The 19,994-nt window shown below is 42.4% G+C and overlaps 1 long non-coding RNA gene across 3 annotated transcripts in view; it reads right to left on the bottom strand.

The window, feature by feature from the left end:
• LOC118919412 (uncharacterized) overlaps positions 1 to 19,892 on the bottom strand; it is a 64,845-nt gene extending 44,953 nt beyond the window's left edge. Inside the window, exons 1-3 of one of the 3 annotated variants that reach the window (XR_008998496.1) lie at positions 19,379 to 19,885; positions 14,980 to 15,079; positions 8,291 to 12,042 (exon numbers count right to left, since the gene is read on the bottom strand). This is a non-coding gene — a long non-coding RNA (uncharacterized LOC118919412). Of the gene's footprint in view, positions 1 to 8,290; positions 12,043 to 14,979; positions 15,080 to 19,378 lie in introns of those variants that run through there. The other 2 variants (XR_008998497.1, XR_008998499.1) reach the window with 2 other exon arrangements.
• Between the last annotated feature and the right edge of the window lie 102 nt (positions 19,893 to 19,994).

Here is a 19,994-nt window from a genome sequence, read left to right as displayed (position 1 = left end):
GAAGCCTGCATGATCTTTCTTTGGTTTGGTTTGGTGGAAAAATAGTTTGTGCATTATTCTGGAGACAGAAATTTTTTGCTTCACAGAATATAAGTTTCTTTCTGATCAGAAGAGCACAAGTGAAGTGGATCCAATAGTTTTCTGAAGGTGCATTTAAACACATCTGAAGCTTATGAGAAGAACTTTCATTTTAGTCTTGCTCATGGGAAACTCCCATCACAGAGGGGAAATGGGGTGTTCTGAACGAGTGCTGTCCAGGAGCCACAACAACCTCGGTGCTGACTCTGGCTTTGCTGCTAATTAGTTCGACTTTCCCAGGACCTCGATTTTTCCATCAGGAAAAGGAGGACACGCATGGCAAGAAGTGTTTAGGTTCTTTTCCGTGAGAAAATACCATGAGGCCTTTCTAACTGAGGGCACAAATCCCAGCAAGCCCTTATCTAATAGTTACTGTTACGTAACCCTCCTAAGGCTTTTTGACTTGTTCATTCTGCAGTGTTACACATCTTTCCTTTCCTTGGGTTTGTAAGGGAACAAAGTAAGAAACTTGTCATGGATATGTACTGAAGTGTTAAACATTGACTTTGACTGTGTGGTAATGAGAAAATGAACTTTTATATTTTTTCATATTTCTTTAACACACACACATATATGTATGTTTCTACCATGAAAATAACAAAATTAAGTCATTAACACAGACTTCACTTCCAATTAGAAGTGAGACTTGGGTTTTAGTGTCTTTTCTCCCTTCCTCTTTCAATTCCAAGCCTCATAAACCCTGAAGATAGTGGCAGAGGTCACATGATGTCTCTGTCCTAGTGCCTGCTGTTCTTATCTAAAGGAAGGATAAAATCCCAGTCTTCATCAGGCACATGACAAGATGCTCCACATTGCTAATTATCAGGGAAATGCAAATTAAAACCACAATGAAATATCACCTCACTAGTTAGGATGGCCAACATTCAAAAGACAAGCAACAACAAATGCTGGCAAGGATGTGGAGAACAGGGAACCCTCATACACTGCTAGTGGGAATGTAAATTAGTTCAACCATTGTAGAAAGCAATATGGAGATTCTTCAAAAAACTAAAAATAGAAATACCATTTGACCCAGGAATTCCACTCCTAGGAATTTACCCAAAGAAAACAGGATTACAGATTCAAAAAGACATATGTACCCCTATGTTTATTGCAGCACTATTTACAATAGCCAAGATATGGAAGCAACCTAAGTGTCCATCAGTAGATGAATGGATAAAGAAGATGTGGTACATATCCACAATGGAATATTATTCAGCCATTAAGAAGAAAAAAATCCTACAATTTGCACAACATGGATGGAGCTAGAGGGTATTATGCTCAATGAAATAAGCCAGGCGGAGAAAGACAAGTACCAAATGATTTCATCACATGTGGAGTATAAGAGCAAAGAAAAACTGAAGGAACAAAACAGCAGAAGAATCACAGAACCCACAAATGGACTAACAGTTACCAAAGGGAAAGGGACTGGGGAGAATGGGTGGGAAGGGAGGGATAAGGGGATTAAGGGGCATTATGAGTAGCACACATAATATAGAGGGGGCACGGGGAAGGCAGTATAGAACAGAGAAGACAAGTAGTGACTCTATAGCATCTTACTATGCTGATGGACAGTGACTGTAATGGGATATGTGGTGGGGATTTGAGAATAGGGGGAAATGTAGTAACCACAATGTTGTTCATGTGAAACCTAAACATAAGATTGTATATCAATGATACCTTAATAAAAATTAATTAATTAATTAATTAGTCACCCAACCAAAACAATATCCGTCTTCATAATGTATAAAGTAGTACTTGTTTAATCTTTATGTTTTAATGAAGAATTTCTTAGATATCTGCAAAAGCTGTGACAAAGTCTTTAAGAAGAACAAAGGATCACAACACACCAAAAACAAAAATTAAAGACTCATATGTTGGCAGATTCAAGATGGCGGTGTGAGAAGTGAGACAGAGAACTCCTCCCAAAAACACATATAATATGCAAATATAGTTAATACGACTAATCCTAAAAGAGCAACAAGAAAGAAGGCTGCACCAGACTGCATATACCTGGAGAACAGAGCAGACCTCACAAAACAGGGTAATGTACCAAAGCCATGATCTGGTGTGACCCAAGCCCTTCCACCAGCCCAGCTCACAGGTGGGAGGAACAGAAATGGAGCAGGTAGGGTGTGGAAGCCTAGGACTGCTGATCATGAGCCCTGAAGATCTGCTTTGGGAGCACAAACCTACATTGCATGGTGATTTGGAGATTAGTGGGTTTGGAAAGCTAAGACAGGTGGAACACTTAAAGAGACTGAGATTCCAGCCGTTTGTGGAAGACAGGGACCCACATCTGGCTGCTCTGGGACAAAGGAAAGACAGATGGTCTAAGACATTTCCTAGCAGCGTGAGGGCTCCTAAGGGGCAGGGTTTGCACTGAGCTTGCTGTGCAGGAGAAGGCATAAGTGGACAAAGTTGTCTGGGTGTGCTCTGCCCAGCAGTTTGGGAACTTTCAGGAGCTTCAGACTCTCCATCACCTTGGCTGGCTACACAACTTTGAGGACCCCCACTGTGATAGTCAGCGTGCTGTGCCTTCCTCCTGGCCTGCCAGCGTGAGTTCGCAAACTGGCAGTCTCTGCCCTGATGTCAGGCCATCCAGAGGAAAGTCCCGCCTACAGCACTACAAACCCAAAGCATAGAGGCTTATACCTGTGTGCTCAGCTCACTGGTTCTGGCAGTGGAGACAGGCATAGCAGCCAGGAAGCAGGAAACAGCTCTTTCCTCCCCCCAGGTACCAACATCACTCCCCTATGACCCTTGACATCACTCCAGGGGCTCAGCAGCCCCTAGAGCTTCTGGGCACTAGAGGGCACCACATACAAATATGAAATGTCAAAGCAACCTGGTTCAAACCAAAATCTCACAAACACCAGAAAAAGGGCCAAATGAAACTGAACTCAACAATCTTCCTGAAAAAGAGTTCAAAATACAAATCATAAACATGCTCATGGAGGTACAGAAAAATATTCAAGATCTCAGGGATGAAATGAGGATGGACATTCAATCATTAAGAAATTCCATATCTGAAATGAAACATACAATGGAGGGATTTAAAAGCAGATCAGATATCGTAGAAGAGAGAGGAAATGGAATAGAAATTAGAGAAGAGGAATACAAAGAAACTGAGGCACAGAGAGAAAAAAGGTTCCCTAAGAATGAAAGAATATTTAGAGAACTGTGTGACCAATCCAAATGGAACAATATTCACATTATAGGGGTACCAGAAGATGAAGAGAGAGAAAAAGGGATAGAAAATGTCTTTGAGGAGGTAATTGCTGAAAACTTCCCCAGTCTAGGGAAGGAGATAGTCTCTCAGGCCATGGAAGTACACAGACCTCCCAACACAAGGGACCCAAGGAAGACAACACCAAGACATATAGTAATTAAAATGGCAAAGATAAAGGATAAAGACAGTCTATTAAAGGCAGCCACAGAGAGAAATAAGATCACATACAAAGAACAGCCCATCAAGCGATCATCAGATTTCTCAACAGAAACCTTACAGGCCAGAAAGGAGTGGCATGATATATTTAATGCAATGAAGCAGAAGGGCCTTCAACCAAGACTACTTTATCTGGCAAGATTATCATTTAAGTTTGAAGGAGGGATTAAACAATTTCCAGATAAGCAAAAGCTGAGAGAATTTACCTCCCCAAAACAACATCTGCAGAACACTTTGGAGGGACTGCTATAGATGGAAATGCTCCTAAGGCTAAATAGCTGTCACCAGGGAAAACAAAACCACAGTAAAGAAGGTAGAACAATTAATTACTAAGCAGATGCAAAATGAAATCAACGACTCCCAAAGTCAATCAAGGGATAGACAAAGAGTACAGAATATGATACCTAACATATAAAGAATGGAGGAGGAAGAAAAAGGAGGAAAAAAAATAATGTTTAGGTTGTGTTTGTAATAGCATACTAAGTGAGTTAAATTAGACTGTTAGATAGTAAGGGAATTACCCTTGAACCTTTGATAACCACAAATCTAAAGCCTGCAATAGCAATGAGTACATATCTATAGATAATCACCCTAAATGTAAATGGGCTGAATGCACCAATCAAAAGACACAGAGTCCCTGAATGGATAAAAAAACAAGATGTGTCTATACACTGCCTACAAAAGACTCACTTCAAACCCAAAGACATACACAGACTGAAAGTAAAGGGATGGAAAAATATTTCATGCAACTAATAGGGAGAAAAAAGCAGGAGTTGCAGTAGTTGTATCAGACAAAATAGACTTCAAAACAAAGAAAGTCACAAGAGACAAAGAAGGACATTACATAATGATTAAGGGGTCAGTCCAACAAGAGGATATAACTAGTATAAATATTTATGCACCCAACACAGGATCACCTACATATGTGAAACAAATACTAACAAAATTAAAGTGTGAAATAGAATGCAATGCATTCATTTTAGGAGACTTTAACACACCACTCATTCCAAAGGACAGATCAACCAGACAGAAAATAAGTAAGGAGACAGAGGCACTGAAAAATGTCTTAGAATAGACGGACCTAATGGACATCTACAGAACACTCCATCCAAAAGCAACATGATACACATTTTTCTCAAGTGCACGTGGAACATTTTCAAGAATATATCGTATACTAGGCCACAAAAAGAGTGTCAGTAAATTCAAAAAGATTTAAATTGTACCAATCAGCTTCTCAGACCACAAAACTATGAAACTAGAAACAAATTATGCAAAGAAAAAAAAGCCTACAAACACATGGAGGCTTCACAACATGCTCCTAAATGACGAAGGGATCAATGACCAAATAAAAACAGAGATCAAGCAATATATGGAGACAAATGACAACAATAATTCAACATCACAAAATCTGTGGGACACAGCAAAGGCCGCGCTAAGAGGGAGGTATATTGCAATACAGGCCTACCCCAGGAAAGAAGAAGTATCCCATATGAACAGTCTAAACTCACAATTAACTAAACTAGAAAAAGAAGAACAAATGAGGCCCAAAGTCAGTAGAAGGAGGGACATAATAAAGATTAGAGCAGAAATAAATTAAATTGAGAAGAATAAAACAATAGAAAGCATCAATGAAAGGAGGAGCTGATACTTCAAGAAAATAAACAAAATAGATAAACCCCTAGCTTATCAAGAAAAAGAGAGAGTCTACACACATAAACAGAATCAGAAATGAGAAAGGAAAAATCACTATGGACACCACAGAAATACAAAGAATTATGAGAGAATACTATGAAAAATTACATGCTAACAAACTGGATAACCTAGAAGAAAACGACAACTTTCTAGAAAAATACAACCTTTCAAGGCTGACCCAGGAAGAAACAGAAAAATCTGAATAGACGAATTACCAGCAAGGAAATTGAATTGGCAATCAAAAAACTATCTAAGAACAAAATTCCTGGACCAGATGGCTTCACTGCTGAATTTTATCAAACATTTAGTGAAGACCTAATGCCCATCCTCCTTAAAGTTTTCCAAAAATTAGAAGAGGAAGTAATACTCCCAAACTCATTCTACAAGGCCAGCATCACTCTAATACCAAAACCAGGCAAAGACACCACAAAAAAAGAAAATTATAGACCAATATCCTGGATGAACATAGATGCAAAAATACTTAACAAAATATTACCAAACTGAATTCAAAAATACATCAAGGGGGTCATATACCATGATCAAGTGGGATTCATCTCAGGGATGCAAGGGTGGTACAACATTTGAAAATCCATCAACATCAGCCACCACTCAACAAAAAGGACAAAAACCACATGATCATCTCCATAGATGCTGAGAAAGCACTTGACAAAATTCCACCTCCATTCATGATAAAAACTCTCAACATAACGGGTATAGAGGGCAAGTACCTTAACATAATAAATGCCATATATGACAAACCCACAGCCAACATCATACTTAACAGCAAGAAGCTGAAAGCTTTTCCTTTAATATTGGGAACAAGACAAGGATGCCGACTCCCCCCACTTTTATTCAACATAGTTCTGGAGGTCCTAGCCACAGCAATCAAACAACACAAAGAAATAAAAGACATCCAGATTGGTAAGGAGGAAGTTAAACTGTCCCTGTTTGCAGATGACATGATATTGTACATAAAATATCCTAAGAATCCACTCCAAAACTACTAGATCTAATATTTGAATTCAGCAAAGTTGCAGGATACAAAATTAATACACAGAAATCTGTTGCATTCCTATGCACTAATGATGAACTAGCAGAAAGAGAAATCAGGAATACAATTCCCTTCACAATTGCATCAAAAAGAATAAAATATCTAGGAATAAACCTAATGAAGGAAGTGAAAGACCTATACTCTGAAAACTATAAGACATTCATGAGAGAAATTATAGAAGATACCAATGAATGGAAATGTACCCCATGCTTGTGGATAGGAGGAATTAATATTGTCAAAATGGCCATCCTGCCTAAAGCAATCTACAGATTCAAGGCAATCCCTATCAAAATACCAACAGCATTCTTCAACATACTAGAGCAAATAGTTCTAAAATTCATATGGAACCACAAAAGACCCTGAATAGCCAAAGCATTCTTGAGAAGGAAGAATAAAGCTGGGGGGATTACGCTCCCCAACTTCAAGCTCTACTACAAAGCCACAGTAATCAAGACAGTTTGGTACTGGCACAAGAACAGACCCATAGACCAATGGAATAGACTAGAGAGCCCTGATGTAAACCCAACCATATATGGTCAATTAATATACAATAAAGGAGCCATGGATATACAATGGGGAAATGACAGCCTCTCCAACAGCTGGTGTTGGCAAAACTGAACAGCTACATGCAAGAGAATGAAATTGGATTGTTGTCTAACCCCATACACAAAAGTAAACTCAAAATGGATCAAAGACCTGAATGTAAGTCATGAAACCATAAAACTCTTAGAAGAAAACATAGGCAAAAATCTCTTGAATATAAACATGAGCAACTTTTTCCTGAATGCATCTCCTAGGGCAAAGGAAACTAAAAAATGAACAAATTGGACTACATCATGCTGCTAAAAAGCTTCTGTACAGCAAAAGACACCATCAACAGAACAAAAAGGCATCCTATAGTATGGGAGAATGTATTTGTAAATGACATACATGACAAGGGGTTAACATCCAAAATACATAAAGGACTCACACGCCTCAACACCCAAAAAGCAAATAACCCTATTAAAAAATGAGTGGAGGATATGAACAGACACTTGTCCAAAGAAGAAATTCAGATGGCCAACCAGCACATGAAAAGATGCTCCAAATCACTAATTATCAGGAAAATGCAATTAAAACCATAATGAGATATCATCTCATACCAGTTAGGATGGCCAACATAGAAAAGACTAGGAAAGACAAATGCTGGTGAGAATGCTGAGAAAGATGAACGCTCCTACACTGCTGGTGGGAATGTAAACTGGTCTCCAACCATTGTCCAAAGCAGTATGGAGGTTCCTCAAGAAACTAAAAATAGAAATACCATTTGACCCAGGAACTCCACTCCTAGGAATTTACCCAAAGAAACAAGTTCTCAGGTTCAAAAAGACATATGCACCCCTCTGTTTATCGTTGAGATATGGAAGCAACCTAAGTGTCCATCAGTAGATGAATGGATAAAGAAGAGGTACATATACACAACGGAATACTATTCAGCCATAAAAAAGAAACGAATCCTACCATTTGCAACAACATGGATGGAGCTAGAGGGTATTATGCTCGGTGAAATAAGTCAGGCGGAGAAAGACAGGTGCCAAATGATTTCCCTCATTTGTGGAGTATAACAACGAAGCAAAACTGAAGGAACAAAACAGCAGCAGACTCACAGACTCCAAGAAGAGACTAGTGGTTACCAAAGGGGAAGGATGGGGGAGGGCAGGTGGGGAATGAGGGAGAAGAGGATTGTGGGGGATCATGACTGGTACACATCGTTTGTTTGGGGTCACAGGGAAGATAGCATAGCTCAGAGAAGACAAATAGGGGCTCTGTGGCATCTTACTACACTGATGGAAAGTGAGTCCAATGGAGTATGGGGAGGGGACTCGATATTGGTTGTGAATGTAATAATAACATTGTTTTTCTTGTGAAACCTTCATAAGAATGTATATCAATGATACCTTAATAATAATAAGAAAAAAAGACTTAAGTGTTTATCTTGTTCTCTGTATACATGATGTGAAGCAACTGGGCATAGAGAACTCCAGTACATTTTGACAAAATGTGGGTAAGATTCAAATATCAGTTGTGAACGGTCTATACATCCTCTTTCTCATTAGACAAATATTGGTCTATAATTTTTAAAAGGTATACCAAGAAAATTGACCTACAAGTGTAGACATAAAGTTTAGGTGTAACATCAAATCTCCAATAGGTTAGTCATGGAAGTGTGATGGTAATACAGCCAGAAAATAGCCCCTTCCTGTCCTCAGCTTAAAGTGGAAAATAAAATGCCTGGATGTGAGGAAGGCCAGCACGTAGAGGTAATGACTAGAAGGACCTGACAGCATGCAGGTGAGTGGGATTAAAGACAGCAACCACGGAACAGTGAACAGAGAGGTTTACAAATCTGGATGTAAACAATCGAAAAGTAAGTTTCAAGCAAATGCTGCTATTAGATCCTGCTGCACGTGACAGGAAACCCAAAGTGCCAGTGGCTTAAACATGATTTAAATGTCTTCTCTAAACAGACATAGGAAGGATGCCTCCATCAACAGGAACAGCATGCTCCTTCTACCTGGTTGCTCTCAGTCCTTAGTACAAAGCTTGACTTTATGGGCTAAGACATCTCTCCAAGCACATCTAGGCAGCAAAAAGAAAGGAGGGGAGGGCAAGCCCCTCTTCTTAAGGACACTTCCCAGAAGTGGCAAATCCCACCCCACTTACATCGCACTGCCTAGAACCTAGTCATATAGTCACAGCTAGATAGAGGCACGAGAGGTTGAGGACTTGATTCTGGGTGTTTTGTGCTGAGTTAAAAAATGGGGCTCTGCTTTGTTTCGTGCTCCACAGGAGTGTCTGTCTAGATCGAGGACTGGCCATACCAGGAAGTCTGTGAATTAGGGTGCGGCCTTTAGGACGCGTGCTTTTCATTCAACTTCAAGAGGGGCTTGAGACTGAGATAAGATCTGTGGGAAATCAGCATGACTGCATGGTGGGGTCCCAGTAAACTCTGGACTCAGGGCTGGCGTGGGCTTCCTGGTGGGCAGCGCCCAGGGCCAGAGAGCAGTGCTGCCCGTGACCCCACAGGGAGAGGCCAGGGGGCACTTTCCTGGAGCCTGCTCTATGCGCTCCTTCCCTTGGCCGATCCTAATTTGGGTCCTTTTGCTGTAGTTAACTGTAACTAGGAACACACCAGCGTTTAGTGAGTTCTGTGAGACTTCCCAGTGAATTCTTTATACTGAGGGTGGTTTTTGGAATCCCCCAAACCTGTAACTGGTCTCAGAAGTGAGAGTGGTTTTATGTGGACTGCTCAGTCTAACAGCACAGCATCCAACCATTCCCCAATCATAGTACATGGCACAAGCCTACCTGTGGTCAGAGGCTCTGTGAGCTCCAGGACTTACCTGTCTTTCCTAAATAAACTTGTAGCTTAATTATGACACCCCAGGATGCTGCCATAAAAGATTTTTCTGCTATAGAAGAGGGGGAGAATCTTGGAAGAGAAAAGCCAACTGCCACAAAACTCACTTACCATTTTGGCCACCCAAATATCTATACACCTCTTTCTTCCCACGTTTGTACAGATTTCTACCTTTCCCAAGAGCAACAGCCTCAAAGTCCTTTTCAGGCACATCCTCCAGCTCAATGGCCTGCATCCTGGGAGTTGTACAGAGCTCTCCATCTGCGCCCAGGGGCTCCTTGTGGGCTGCAAACCCATGAACTTAAAGAAAAGTTACCTGCTTCAAAATGAGCAACACACAACGGTGCAGTCAGAGAAGGTAGTTAAAATAAAAAACCCCATTTGGAAAAAGGGGCCCATGGGAAACACCCAGCATCCTTGGTCTAGATTCTCTGGGAGCAGGAATGGGGAGGACCCCCTTCTCTGGCAATACAATAAATTATTTGGTCAGCCCCTCTGAATACCTTTGGCTCTTGCCCATTATCCGCCAGGTCACACCCCACAGAAGGACTTCCTTTCCCTCATCTTTAAAAACCACACCGGAAGTGATCATTAGCAGGCATACGCGTCTTGCAGTTGAACAGATATGGCCCTGGGAGTTGCTTCACGGGTTGTCCAGTCACTGCATTTGTAGCTAGTTTGTGGTTTCTTTAACAATAAAATGAACACCCTCACAAAAATAGTGGATTTCTGATATGTTTGTTTCTGGTCTGTCCCCCTTTAAGACTGTCAGATTTAGCAACTCCTGAGAAAACAGGATTCCTAGTTAAACCTGAATTTCAGGTAAACAATGAGTAATACTTTTGAATTAAAATATTTGAGACATATTTACCTCCCAAAAATTATCTGCTATGCTCCCCCCATGCCCTTCTCTTCAATTCAATCTTGCTAACTTCAGACCATATGGAGTGATGGGCTTGTTTAGGGAGATAACATCGATACACTGGTGTTTGTCTCTGGACTGGCTCTCGATGTCTGGCAGAACAATTGGGATACAAAGCTCTTTGTAAAACTTTGAGGCTTCAGTAAAACTGTCTGCACAGGCTGCCTATGCTTGGTGTATGGAAGCAGGCAGGTTTTTTAACCCAGCAAGACCCCAAATGATCAGTTTATCAGTCAAATTACATTGTTTACTCCAAGGTAAAGGGCTTCCTTGGCGTAACAATACACCCATTCTGTTTCCAGGCTGGCTGGCCTGTCCCCGAGTTCACCTCTCTCTTAGACTTTGCAGGAAGTGGCAGGAAGCTGCTGAACATGCTCCAAATTCTGAATTTTTCCAACCATTTTTCCTAAAGCTCAGCCTTGGTCAGCAGGCAGTATGCCTTCTAAAGCAGCTCAGGGAACGTGTCACCAAACGTCTCATTCCCATGCACAAAAGGTCACCGCTTTCCCCACCTGCAGTATCTGAGTCCTTTCCATCCAACAGCTAAGGCACTGGCATCTGAGGTTCTGTCACGTACGTTTGCCCACTTCCCAGGTCTGAATTCTGTATTAGTTAGGATCAGCAGCAAGTATCAGAAATCACAAAATAATGGTCACTTAAGTAGGAACATTACCTTTCTATGGCTGCTGTAACAAGTTACCCCAAATTTAGTGGCTTAAAACAACACTGTTTATTCTCTGACAGTTCTGGTGAAGTGAGAAACTTCTAGAACTAAAATCAAGTTTCTGCAAAGCCAAATTCCTTCTGGAGGCTCCAGGGGAGAACCTGTTTCCCTGCCTTTTCCAGTTCCTAGAGGCTGCCCGCATTCCTTGGTTGGAGGGTCTTCTGCCTATTTTCAAGGTACAGCAATTCAGCCTCAGATGCTTCCAATCTCACACTCCATTTTCTGTCTCTGACATTCCTATACCTCTGTTTTATAAGGCCCGCCCCCTGCCACCAAAATCCAGGATGGTCTGCCCATCTCAAGATCCTTAACTTAAATAAATATGCAAATTCTCTTTTGTAAAGTAACATAGTCACAGTTTCCAGGAACTAGTATGGAATATCTTTTTTTGCAGGGGAGAGGGGAGTATTATTCTGTCTACCACAGCAAGAAAGAAGTTTATTTCTCTCACACATAAATGTAGACGGTTGGGGCCAGCATGCAGAGTCCTTGGTCATGAAGAGCTCAGGCACCTTCTGCCTTGTCCTTCTTCCATCTTCAGTAGGGACTCTTCACCTCATGGTCCAAGAGGACACCTCAAACTGTAACCAGCACACCCAAATTCTAACCAGCAGCAGGAGGAAGTGGGAAAAATGACCTGTACCTTCTCTTTAAAGATACATCCCAGAAGGGCGCTCTTGGTTTCTGTTGCCATCCCATTGGCTGGAACTTCATCATATGGCCACACCTAGTGACAAAGGTGACTGAGAAATGTATGGGTTATTCTGGGTAGCCACCTGCCTGGCTAAAAAGATTGGGGTTTCCACTACTACAGAGGAAGGGGAGGACATCTACAGGGGGACACCTAGCAGTCCCTCCAGAGTTCCTGACCATATCATTAAGATTGAAAGTGTGTTTTCAGGTGGAAAATGAATTTAATTCACATGCAAGCATGCTAAGTCCTGGAAGGCAATTTTTACCTACTGCTAATAGTCTCATGCAGATCTTTGGCATAATGCAACAGGAACCCTCTGTGTAGCACTTCACCCAATGTTCCCTTAAAAGAAATGTGAGAGAGAGAGTGAGCCATTCACAGAAATACCTTCCACAGAAGAACACGAAGTGGAAGTTCGATGACTCCAGAAGTAAGCAGAGGAGTTTTTCCTACAGAACTCAGAGTGTAGTGAATGATCTACTGAATTCAGGGAATGGATCATTTGAGTTCTGACTGAATGGGGGTGTGGCGGCTGGAGAGACACATCTCAGGGCGGAAGTCAGGCTCCAGTACCTGGAGAACTAGGAAGCCAGGAATGGGGCTCACCATAAGTCTCCTGAAGGCCCCATGGGCACATCTTATGGGAATGGAGGTTTGGCTAAGACAAGGGACCAGATTCCTCATCTACAGGTAAAACCTCTCTCACTTTTCCAGCTCACATCTCTTTAATAATCAAGCCACATCAGGGCTAGCTCCTAAAATGTTCTCTGTTGGCCCACTTCTTTCCACCCTACATTATGACTATGCTGATTGTCCAGTTACTATTATCTCTTGCTAAGAGTTCTACAAACATCTTCTAACTGAGATATCTAGTGAGATGTTACTCTCCAGCATATTCTGCATATTTCAGCCAGAAGGATCTTTCTAAAATGTAAAACTGATAGTCTCATGTTGAGGTTGAGTTGTATCCCTCCAAAAAGTTATGTCAGTGTCCTCAGAATGTGACCTTTCTTGGAGATAGGGTCTTTACAGAGGTGATCAGGGTAAAATGAGTCACTAGAGTAAGCCTACAATACCTCTTTACACTACCAGAATTACTTGTTCAGCCATCTCCCTTTCCTTTTGGGCTGTAATGTAAATGAAGGGGAGACTTTCTGCTTTATTTCCCAGTGAGTCCTCAGGATTTAGCATAATATGTGATTGGCATCCATTAAATAGATGTGAGAAACTGACCAAATGAATAATATATTTTCCCTGTAAATTGTATAAATATCTCTATTCCCATTTTCACCCCCAGCTTTTATTTTAAAGCTTTCAAACAGAAAGGAGGTGAGAAAAATCATACAGTCAGCGGCCCTATCAGCCACCTAGATTCTAGAACACTTTGCTACGTTTGCTTTATCACATATCCACCAATCTCTCTTATTTGATTATGACCTTTGAGTCATAGATGCCCTCAAGGTGCCTGACAAACATGCCTGCTCAATTTAGTAGCTATTTCCTAGGACAGCAGACTACGAATATTCTTAAAGGTTATATCCTCTCTTTGTGCCATTGCTCTGATCATGTGGATTTATAACTTTAAAACTGAAATCTTGAAGGTGGAGTTCTGTAGAGTTATCCAACATTTCCTTTTTTCCAGATCCTTCTCTATTTTCAGTTTATGTGCATGTATCTATATCTATATCTATATCTATATCTATATCTATATCTATATCTATTTAACAAAGATTACCTAATACAACATTTTGCACTCAGTTCAGGACTAATATAGAGACTGCCAGGTAAGTCAAGCAGAGCCCCATGATGATGGAGAAAACAAACCAGGGAGGTTGTAACTGAGATGGGACAAAGGACACCTCATCTGGGGGATGAGCCCCTGGGGGCAGCTATGACCCTGCTCAGTCAGGGGCAGTGGGGGTGAACCAAGGTGGGGAGCTTCCCTGTTGGGCTGTGGCATCACCTGACGCCTCCTCGCCACCGGCCTTCCTGGAGGAGACCAGCACGCACTCCCACACTGATACAGAAGCTGGAGGGGACCCAGGCCACTGTCATGTTTAAACTTCAATTAGCCCCATCCTTGACGTGTTCTTAGGCATTCACGAACAATGGCAGGAAAGCAAGCTAATTTTGGTGATTTTCTCCATGATCTTTTACAAGACATCATCTTCTATTCCTTTCAGAATTACTAGCTCTAACCCACGGTACACATTTTGGGGGGCTTGTTTTGCATAAGTTCTGGCTACACCTGCTTTTAATGGATTTAAGTTTTAGAATTTTGAATAACTCCACTACACAAGCCCTTAGGGCATGATTGTCCATCGCTGAGATGCTGTAGGGAGGCCAGAGTTGGCACAGTGGCCATGTCTCTGTGGTAAATGACACCCTACATCATGACAGGTAAATGGAAAGGGAACAACACAAACCAGAAGAAATTTCATTAGATTTCCTCATGGAGAACTATGCTGAGAGAAATTAATTAAGACTAAAAATTAATTTTACAAGACATGACATTTAAACACATTTAGATTTCTTCAGAAATACTGTACATCTCTCCATTTTTCATTTTTCTTATTTCTTAATTCAGCCTTATAGCTTTATTCTTGTAACTCCAACATATATTACATTCAAATTATTCCAAATGTTTTATGTTTTTATTGCTATTGAGCACACAATTCCCATTTTCCTTTTATTTCCTAACTGGTTATTGCTGTTAAATAGAAATGCCTATTGATTTTTGTATGTGTAGCTGTTTTAAAATTTACAGGCACAATACATAAATGGCCAAAAAAGTAACAGTCTTCATTTCTCTATAAATTAACCCACCAACCATTTAGCTCTCCAGCAACCATTTCTGCTGAGGGTGGGGGAAAAAATCAATCTTACTACTCAGTTGGGACTCAGTAGATAGTGTTTTACACACTCTTCCCACATCCCCCTCTTTCTTGCCTTCTCCCTGAAGTATTTTACCTGAGGTCAGGAGAAGCTTGTGGTTGAAAAACACCATGGACCTTGGCCAATGTCCCAGCCAGAGCAATCTGTGGCCCCATTTCAGCACAGCAGTGCCACACTAGAGGGATAATAGAAGAAGTTTGAGGTCTCACCATTGCTAAGTCAGCCCGAAGCTCACTCTTGAGGGCTTTTCTAATCCTTCACTCAGGCTTTCTGAGTTTTCTGTCATATTCTATAGTCCTGCCCACCCCCACCCTAACCTGGGATGTTGACTTTGACTCCAGAGGCCGGACAGCCAGACCCCACCCCAAGATCTGTTTTGCTGTGGTCTCTCTTTGTACCCCTTTCTCTAGACCAAACCCATTTCATATCTTTGGGAAAGTGCTCTTCATCACACACTTTGTGATTCACAGTATAAATTTGGTAGAGGGAGAGGCTAGGAACCACAAGGGATAAAAAAACCCTTTTGCTAATATTTTTTAAATATTGTCTCCTTCTATTATGGAATATCAACATTGCCAAAAAGCAGAGGGAACAGTATAATAAAGCTCTGTATCCCCATCACTCGGCTTCAATAATTATCCACATCTGTTTTGCCTCCCGCCCCATCCCAGCCATGACTTCCCTTCTTTTTTCTTCTCACCCTCCTCTTGGAGCTATTTTAAAGCAAATCCCACATATCATATAATTTCACTGTGGCCAAACTTTTTAACTCTTTTCTAGTAACTTTTCAGAGAATACTTTCTTTGGTATATCTGTCTTGCCTGAGGGTTTTAGCCTCTGACAAGTTCACTATGGATTCGGTAAGATCCAGAAATGACAACAGTGTTCTTTGGGTAAAAGGGTTTATACCTGGCTTTATTCTCCTGACAGTAGGTCAAGCACTAGGATCACATCTGCATCCAGCAGTCTGCAGGCACGTAATCTACCTCCGTGTCTGCCTCCTCCCAGAGTTCTGGGTAGAGCTCTTCATTTAGTCACTTAGTCAGGAATAGCTCATTGCTAATGGGTGTGGGAGCAGTAGCCTAGCAGGAGGCCAGTTACATCATCAAGTAGTTTCAGGTCAGGTGAGGATCCTGGCCATAAGAACTTTCATTTTCCCCACAGTATCCCATAGGTTTTGGTTTGATGCATTCACACTTTAAAGGTTTTAGTTAACTATTGTATTTTATTCGCTCCTTGACCTAACATATTCAGATAAGTATGTCTTAATTTCCAAGGAGGTAAAATTTGAGGGGGTTCAAGTATCTGCACTGTACATAACTGAAAGTGAGATTTCCTTTGTGGCCCCCTGTATCAATGCTTATAAATGCATACAGACACCTGAAAAGAATATTTCCCTGTGACTCCAAGTTATTTGTTCATCGTACCTCTTATTTTATTAAAATCCTGTCTTTATTTTTTATGCACTCAATCTCTGAATGACTGTTGTGTTAAAATCTTCTACTAACTGTATGTCTTTTATCTTTATATGTCTAAATATTTTTGTTGTATAGATATTGTTGCTATATGTTACAAATTGAACCGCATCCCCATCAAATTTATATGTTGAAGCCCTGCCTCAGAATGTGACTGTTTGGAGAGAAGGTCTTTACAGAGGTAGTCAAGTTAAAATGAGGTCATTAGTATGGACCCTAATACAATAGCACAGTGTACTTGAAAAAAGGGGAATTTGGAGACAGGCACACATATGGGGAGAACGCCATGCGGAGATGAAGATGCATAAAAAGAAGAGCACGTGAAGGAACAAGAGAGAAGATAGCCATTGGCATGCCAAAGAGAAGGCCAGAGCAGAGCTTTCCCTCAGCCCTCGGGAGAATGAGCCCTGCCCACATGTTATTTTCACACTTCAGTCTCCAGATACATCTTGGCCATGGTTTTTATATTGTGTCTTCACCATCAGTTGATAAAACGACCCCCATTCCTTTCTATGAAATCACCTTTGACCATAACATCGTGCCCCTCCCTGCTTGAGTCTCTCTTGTGATCAGCAGTCCTTTGCCCTCCCATTTCATTAGGATCCTGAGCCCTCTGGCTTTAGGTCCAGGTGTCTGCCTGGTGATTGGTGACACAGGTGTGAGTTCTGGAATCAAAATGAATAGCTTTCACTTGGTTGCTACATGGCCTTGGATAAGTACATGGATCTTTATGTTCTCTGTTTTTCCCTTTTGGGGTGGAAATAAGGGGAAGAAACCATAACTGTACTTCTATCATAAGATTATTACAATGATGGAATAAATTAAAACATTTAAAGTGCTTAGAACAGTGCCTGGCCCACAGCAAGTACTTGATAAATATGTGAGCTGTTACGAGTCTGGCCACCTTCCCCGTAATGAAGGTACTGAGACTGTTCCACAGAATCTCAGAGAAGGTAAGTCAGGAAGCCAGTGTGATGGGATTGTTGCAGGTTGGGTGCCAGGAGGCAGGCTCTGAACAGGCTCATGTGCAGGAAGTCTATTAGGAGGTGCTGTGGGTGTGGAGGGGTGGGGGTGAGGGAAGCAGGATTCGGTTGGGCAGAGGGAAAAGCTTAACTGTGATGCAGACACAACATATATTCTCCATCCAATGGGAGCAGAGTGGTTTAAAATATGTCCACAAATTCCCCTTCCCTAGAATGTGAACTAGATTCAGCAGCCGTCTTCTAAGGAACAGAAGAAAAGTGGATGAGAATATCCAGAGCCTAGGCCATACAGTGCAGGGCAGCTCCCTGCTTGCTCTCCCTCGGGGATCACCGGTCTGGGAGAAGTTAGCAGCCCTGCTGTGAGGCCCCAGCCCACAGCCACCAGAGGGCACCATGTTGGAAGTGGCCCCTCCAGGTCCATCAAGCCCCAGGATGACTGTGGTCCCAACATCTTGACTGCAACCACCTGGGACCTTGAACCAGACTACCCAGTGAAGCTGCTCCTCAGTTCCTGACTCCCAAAGGAGATCATAAATGTTTATTTTAAATGACTATTTGGGATAATTTGTTATGTAGGAATAAGTAACTAATACAGCTTTTTGAGCTGGAATTTTCCTTCAGAGTGGTCCCAAGCTGGGGTGAATGGAAGAGGTCTTTGTACCCTAAGCTGATAACTCGTGAGGTATGGGCTCTTCCTCCCCAACAGACCATGAGGTTGAGCAAAGCTGAAGGCCAGTTTTGAAGAGTGACTTAGCTGAGATAAAACAAGTCTTAAGCTGTCTGGCTGGACTCTCACCCAGGAGACAGGGTGTACTGCTGCACTGGCAGTAGATAATGGAAAATATCAAGCTGCAGGTAGATCTTCCTTGCATATGTACAGAGGGGAGAAGCCCACCATCCCTTCCCACATGTGCCCCATGAAAGGAGATTCAAATAAGGGGGAGCTATCTGGAGAAGCAGGGATCAACTAAGACAAGTCCAGCGGTGGTCAGCTGAGAGATATGTGCCTCAACACAGAAGCAGCCAGGCCTTGAAGAGAACATTAGGAATGTGTCTGAGAGCCAGAACCAGGACTTGCACCCTCTTACCTTCATTAAGTATCTAGGGGCCTACTCAAGCCATGAGACTAACACTCTGACATGGTCCGAGAATTACCAATATCACCTAGATGTGGTTAAGGGATGGAAAAGATTCCAAAGTGCAATGTTTGGAGAAAAGTGGACTGTTTCATTTTTGGAAGCCATCACAGAGAGGCCTCAACAAACTGATTACATGGATAAAGTGCTGGAACTAAAAGCTGTTTGCATTGCACAAGCATTCTGTAAAAACTGTGTACAACCTACAAAGATGAGTAAAATATGGCACACTTCTCCTTAAGGAGCAAAAAATTTTCTGTTGTAAAGTTAGCATAAAGCAGGTTTGCTGAAGCAAGGAAGTCTGGAATGTGGATCCTTGTAAGGTGTTTCTTTTCCTGTTACCCTGCTTTGTCTACTGAGATTGATATTTTAGCAGTTGGAAATGATGGGTGAGTCTAGCGGAGAGAGATCCACTTCTTGAACTGCAAAGACTAGGCTGTGATGAATAAAGTCCCTCATGAACTGTTTCAGAATTGCTGAGTTTGAGTTGCCAGAAAGATGGCCAAGACAGAGACGGAGGCCCTGAGGGCAGAGAGGAGCTGTAGACAGAAACCTGAATATTGGAGTACCACCTTGTATCAACTTTCAAAATCAATTGCAGCTATAACAGCATCAGTGTTGTCCTAGAAAACACCTAAAGTTCTCAACAGGGAGGCACTCGTGATACTAATTCATGCTATTGTTTTACAGAAAATTTCTGATGCAATTCTGAAAGTCACTTTAAAAAACAAATATCATAACTAAGGAATTTAACAAAAAGCACTTCTTCACTGCATTGCCAGTTACCAAAATAATGAACTGTTATACCTTTCAGCTTATTGGAAAAGTCCTCGTTTAAAACATTTACAAGGATTTTATTTTAGTAAACGTAGTGTGTTACCTAACACTGCACTGCTGCCCCGCCCGGAGGCTACTCCCCACAAGCAATTTCTGTTGAGGGTGGCTGTCAGCTCTTGCTGGCCGGAGGGGACGAGGCAGGTCCTGTCGGCCTCGAGCTCCTCCCTTCCACGCACGGCCGGCGTCCAGGGCCGGGGAGCCGCACCTCCCACACTCCGAGCAAGAATGCGAATATTCAGCACCCACAAGGTCCCGCGGCCCCGAGCGGCGAGTGACGCAGCGCCGTGGTCGGCGCATGGCGAGCCCTTGGCTCCGGGCGGCTCGCTCACCGGCGCTTTGCAGACTCAGAGCGCCGCCGTGCCGGGAACAGACGCCTGGCCCGGGAGAAAAGTGGAATGTGGGGTCGGACTGGAGGTGACGAGAGGAAGGAGACTGAGGCGGGAGGGCCGTGCTCCGTTAGGACCGCCTCCCAGCCAGCTCAATAGCGCAGTGCCGCTGCGCCGCGCGGCCTGACGGGAGCGTGGGTCTCCCAGCCTGGGCTTTGCCCCGGATACGGCCTCGGCCCTGCCCCTCAGCGCGGAGCACGCCGGGAGAACCCGTTTCCCCCTCCCTCCAGTAAACTGGCGAGGAGGAGAGCATTTCCGGTATTCAGACTGTCT

This window comes from Manis pentadactyla, chromosome 1 (genome assembly GCF_030020395.1).
Source record: "Manis pentadactyla isolate mManPen7 chromosome 1, mManPen7.hap1, whole genome shotgun sequence".
Lineage (NCBI taxonomy): Eukaryota > Metazoa > Chordata > Mammalia > Pholidota > Manidae > Manis > Manis pentadactyla.
This window is presented reverse-complemented; position numbering and strand designations above follow the sequence as displayed.